Source organism: Corvus brachyrhynchos, unplaced genomic scaffold (assembly GCF_000691975.1).
Source record: "Corvus brachyrhynchos isolate BGI_N302 unplaced genomic scaffold, ASM69197v1 scaffold523, whole genome shotgun sequence".
Classification (NCBI taxonomy): Eukaryota; Metazoa; Chordata; class Aves; order Passeriformes; family Corvidae; genus Corvus; species Corvus brachyrhynchos.
Genome location: NW_008237265.1, coordinates 992374 through 997564, shown reverse-complemented (window position 1 = coordinate 997564; position 5191 = coordinate 992374). Strand labels below are relative to the sequence as shown.

General features: G+C 45.2%; 1 long non-coding RNA gene across 1 annotated transcript; it reads right to left on the bottom strand.

Annotated features, from left to right (window-relative positions):
• Nucleotides 1-453: 453 nt before the first annotated feature.
• LOC108445762 lies at nucleotides 454-1936 on the bottom strand. Its single transcript, XR_001860724.1, has 2 exons — nucleotides 1541-1936; nucleotides 454-711 (listed from the first exon to the last, which is right to left on the bottom strand). It is a non-coding gene; the product is annotated as an uncharacterized LOC108445762 (long non-coding RNA).
• Between the last annotated feature and the right edge of the window lie 3255 nt (nucleotides 1937-5191).

The window sequence follows — 5191 nt, the reverse complement described above, 5'->3', positions numbered from 1 at the left end:
CTTGTCCTTGTCTACACTTGCGGCTAATTCACATTCAGCCCTGGTTCAGCCGCTCCTGTTGCTGACACCTGTTGTCAGCAGTCGGTAATTTCTTTTTTTAGGACCAGCCTACATTGCCCTGGAGCTTAGAAAGGGCCTTAAATTAGACTTAATTCTATTCAGATGTAGTTAGCAGTATTTAATTAGCACAGTCCTAAAGCAAAAGTCAGTCTATTCCTTGGATCACTGGAGTGCATTCTGGATAGCTTCCATATTGCTGCAGGAGTATGACCTTTTTTTTAATTAATTTTTTTATTTTTTATCTTTAGTCCAAGAAATGTGCTGGGGCTTTTCAAGCACTTCCAGAGTAGGGGCCATGTCTTAATAGACAGATTCCTTTGCAGATGGCTTCCTGCTCGTTTGCAATTGCAAAACTCCACTGAGGCAATTACCATGATTGCAGACATGGGAATGTGACATTAGGAAAGCATTTAATGTATTCTCAGCATCTGTTACAGTGCTGCTGCAAATGGAAACCTCGGGGAGATGCCAGCACTGTGGGCAAGACTCGCTTAGATTTGGCTGACTGGAAGTTCACATCCAGTCTGATCTCGACATGTAGGTACTCTCCGAAGCCCACGAACAGACACGGGCACCTCCAGAGGGTGATTCACCTATCCCAGCTGGTGTCCCAGAGAAGAGGGATGACTTGTCTTCTGATGGTGCTCCATCCTGTGGGAAAATGAGTAGTTTAGATGAGGAATCCCATTTTAGGCAGCTAAAATGAGGTAACTTGTACCCTGTCCTCTGTGATTGCTGTGATTTTCACAGACCACTGGAAACTGCCCCAGAAATGATGAGCCAATGCTATTTCACTGCCATGGACTTGTAAGCTGACAAACTAGGAGATCTTCTGCTTGCCAGAAGAGCTCAGTTTCCCACAAAGTGATGCAGGAGCTGGCAAGAAGATACTCTATGGGAATAAGGAGAAAGAGGGATGTATCAGCAGTGATGAAGACAAATCCCAGCCTTAAGATTAAAAGCCTTAGCTGTGTAGAGAACAATGCTCTGGGAACTATTTCTTTTAACTTTGCTGCTTTTTCATCCATTTTCTCCCTTATTTCTATGAAGATGCCTACACCACATGGCTAGGCAATCATCCTGCTTGAATCCATTTTTAAATGGATGTTCAGAGAAGACTATTGAACTGCTTATCTTAGAGTCTCTCTGATGAAATATTTTCATTTTTCGTAAATATGAGAACAAAAGAAACAGAGAGAATTAATAACATATATATTCATTTTAAAAAGACCTATGTTTCAGGCCCTGAACATGAAACAACCCCAAAAGACAAGGAGGAAGCCCCAGGCTGGGTGACCTGGGAGAGCTTGTTGGTTGGGGTGCAGGTGGGATCTGAAATGGGGGTGCTGGATGAGCTCTGTGCTCCGCACACAGCCGTGCTTTGAAGGGATTGATTCCTTGTTTCTGGAAAGGAAGAGTCTGGGCCTCTTCATGGCTGCAGGTCTTAAGAGGACAGGCTGCTGAAATGGTGCGGACTCACCCAACCGAGATGGGTCTCCCAAACAGGCTGGGAACCACAATTTAACGAGGTTTCACTTCCCTCATCCCCTCCTCCTGTGGGTTTTGGGGCTTGTGCAGAGCTGGGTCCTCCTTGCAGTTCCATGGTTCCCAGAAGAGCCTGCAGCAGGCACGGGTGGTGACTAGAGCAGGTCTTGAGAGCAGCAGGTCTTAGGCCAGAGCTTCCCACCTCAGCCTTTGCTATTTCTCACCTACTTGGATCCTTGCTCAAAGTGCTGCTTCAGCTCCTCACACGTCCACTCACATTGTGGAGGGCAGTGTGATCCAGCGACCTCACAGCTTGTGAAAACATCTCATTTGCTTTGGGGGATCTCCCCCTCACGTTGCATGGAAATACCAGCTGGCAGGGACCAGCCGAGGACTGGGAATCCCCTCCATGGCTGAGCACCTGTGGCCAAGGTTCAGTGCCTACCACCTACTGACCCGTGGGCCCTGCCAACACTGCTGTTGGTGGGGTTGTGGTGTGAACCAGACCTGGGAGCTACACTGAATATTAAACACACCCCCACTCTGTCCCTCCTTTATTGCTAGTTTAACCCAAGGCACTTCCCAGGCCTAGCTAAAACCTTGCCGAAGACGGGCATCCACTCCACTGAGGGAGAAGGTGAAACCAGGGTGAAAACGTGCAGCTGGAAATGGTGATGGTGGAAAAAAAGCAACTTTGAAGCAGATCTTAAGAGTTTTATTTTGGTGGGCTTTTTGTAAGAGTCTAGGCCTAGATTTTAAGAAGTTAGCCTGAAGTTTGGACTAACGTGATTAGTTTCATATCAGCTGTTAGGGACAAACACACTGCTTCTTTGAATTGAAAGTATCTTTCAGTACTCAAAGTACTTTAAGTACTTCTGAGCCTTTGAGTATCTCAATCTGTCTGGCAGAGGGAATCCCATCCCCTACAAACACTCTGATGGGACACTGCCACAGAAATCATCCAGCTCACCTTCCCTCTTCTCCAAACCCTCATTCCCTCTGCTGTCACAAACATTAGCATGGCTGTGTGCTGACACAGGTTGGGGAAATAGTCCTGTGGTTACTACTGAGTTTAGCATCTTCTTTCCTGCCTCAGAAAAGGCCACTTTGTGACCTCCCTCTTCCTCAGCAGTGAAAGTGAACAGTTTGTAGCAGTGCTGCAAAATTATCTGGATTATTCCTCCCTCACAATCCTTTTATTTTTGTTAATTTCTTTTCTTACTTTTCAGTTTCATTTTAAAGGCCTTGTTTAAAGCTGAGGTGAGAATAAGTGGCAAAGGATGGAAGCCTCTTAAATTGGCTTTGTGATATTGTAGTTCTGGAGGGGATGGTGCAGCAAATTGAATTGTTCAACCCTGCCCTACTGGGGCCAGGAGCTCAGCTAGGGGCTGCTTTTGGCACTGGAGCCCATCCCTTTGGTGTGTGCCCATCTGCAGGACACTCCATGCTGCCCACTCCTCCTCCAGGATTTTGGGGAGCTCTGTCAGGGGCACACAGGCTTGCGACAACTCGCTTACGCAACACAGGCTGTATCTGCTTGCTGCTGCCAGATTGTGGAAATCTGCAAATAATTGCAAAGTCTGCCAGTTTAATTGGATTGTGGTGTATTTGCACAGATGGGTGAAGTCTTCCAGGCCAATATTTTCCAGAGTGACTTAGCAGTCTCTCAGCTTTAAGGTACTCAATATGAGAGAACATAGAAGCAATGGGTTTCTGCAGCCTTTTTTTAAGAGAAGCACCCCCAAACTGAAATAATCCAAACCATCAATAACCCAGATATCCCTTGCCACAGAGACCTTGAGATGGGGAATCTTTCACAGTAGCTTGATGTAAGCCAAACTAAATTCATAAAAATAATACAAGACATCCTAACACATCATTTGTTCAGCAGAAAAATCCAGTGTAAATGTGTATGTGTGCAGGCACTTTTACAGGAAGCATAATGAATAAATGAATATTTGTAAAACAAGAGGAGGAGGAAAAGAAAGACGTTTTATTTCATGTGCGAGTTGGCTGTTGTTGTTATTTTTTTTAATGAGGTACAAAATGTTACTGTGGAACATTGTCCCTGTGTGCTCTGGCCCTTTTCCAGGCCTAGAGCTCAGTACCTACTGGGGAAAAGAAAGCCTCGTACTTGACTTTCTGAAAGATAGGCTGGTATTGCTTGTTAGAGGCTGAAAAGGAAAAGAATCAAATTACTTATTAATTAAATAAAAACTCTGTAAAATTGCTCAGAAGGAACTAGCCCCAGGGCCCAAGCTACAGATGTCCAATATCTGAGTGTACAAAAGAAAAACAGTTGATTAGCATTATCATCAGCTTTTTCTACCAAGAATTCACAGGGAGACAAGAAAGCTGTAGAAGATGCTGCTGTTCTCTCTGAGAGGGTCCACTAAATTACCCTTACAAAAATCCGCAATTTCTAAGAAGAAATAAATGGCTATTTTACAATATTGTTAGGAACATTCACAGAAGCGGTAGGACCAACTTAAAATCATTTCAAATAAAACATTTTTCAATCAAAACATTTTTCACAGGCAGCAAAATGATGTAGTTACTTGATCTTGGTGTAACTACTTCTGAGAATGTGACCTTGGAGGTCTGCACGGCTGTAATGAAGTCAAAGTGCCCTGGTGCTAAAGTCACTCCTGAACACAGAACTTCAGTAGCTTTGAACGTAACCAAGTTGGCTTTGGAAAGTCTTCCCAAATACTTCTCCAGATCATATGTCCAGAGCTGAAGTACCTTTCCTTTGAGTAGACAAAGTGGACCTCAGCTCCTGGTGCGAGCACTTCTCACTGTTTTGCTGTGTCAATTAGCTTTTGTCTTAAAGCTCATGGTCCTGAAGCCATGCTACTGCCAGAATCTTTGAATCTTTCCTTCACAGAAAAATGAGCTTCTGGTTCTTGTGGGTAAGGAGGAAGCCTCAAAAAAACAGAAGAAATGATAAAGAGCCCCAACATTTATTTTTTTGAAAATTCAGCATTATGAAGTCCCTGAAGTGACTTTGCACCCTCAGAGCCATTAGATCCCAACCTCCCCCTTCCCACCAGGCACCCTGAGAAGGTTTCTTGCCAACCACCCTCTAGAGCATTAGAAACAGGTTTTCAAAGGTGCTTAGACACCTGAATGCCTTGGAGGAGTTGGCCCTGACTTCTCAGCAGGCTTAACCTGGCCTGGTGGGGGGCTGACCAGCCTCTTCTGTGTGTTCAGAGTTGGGGTTTTTGTTTCTAACTCTGGGGCTGAGCAAACCAACCACACTAGAGCAAGGCAATCCCAAGGCAGGGTCTAGCAAGGTCTCATTGTTTGCTCTGAAGACTTGCAAGAAAGGGCTCCCAACTGGCCTGGGAACCTCCGGCTGCGCTCAGGTTCTTCAGTCCCCTTTGAAACGACAGGGTGCTGTAGGCTCAAAAAGACACCCACAGGGCCAGATGAGGGCTTGGGTTAATTTTTGGTAGTTTTCATTGCTTTTGAAGGGCAGAGGAGTTCTGAGAGGTTGGCAATGGCTTCAGAGTGCTGGAGACCACCAGGAATAGAACTTCTTTTAGGACCTTGTTGCAGAGATCCAAGGAGCAATTTTTGAGTCAGACCATAGCTTTTGCTGCTTTTGTGATTTCCCACCTGTCTTTTGCAGGTTTGTGGGGGG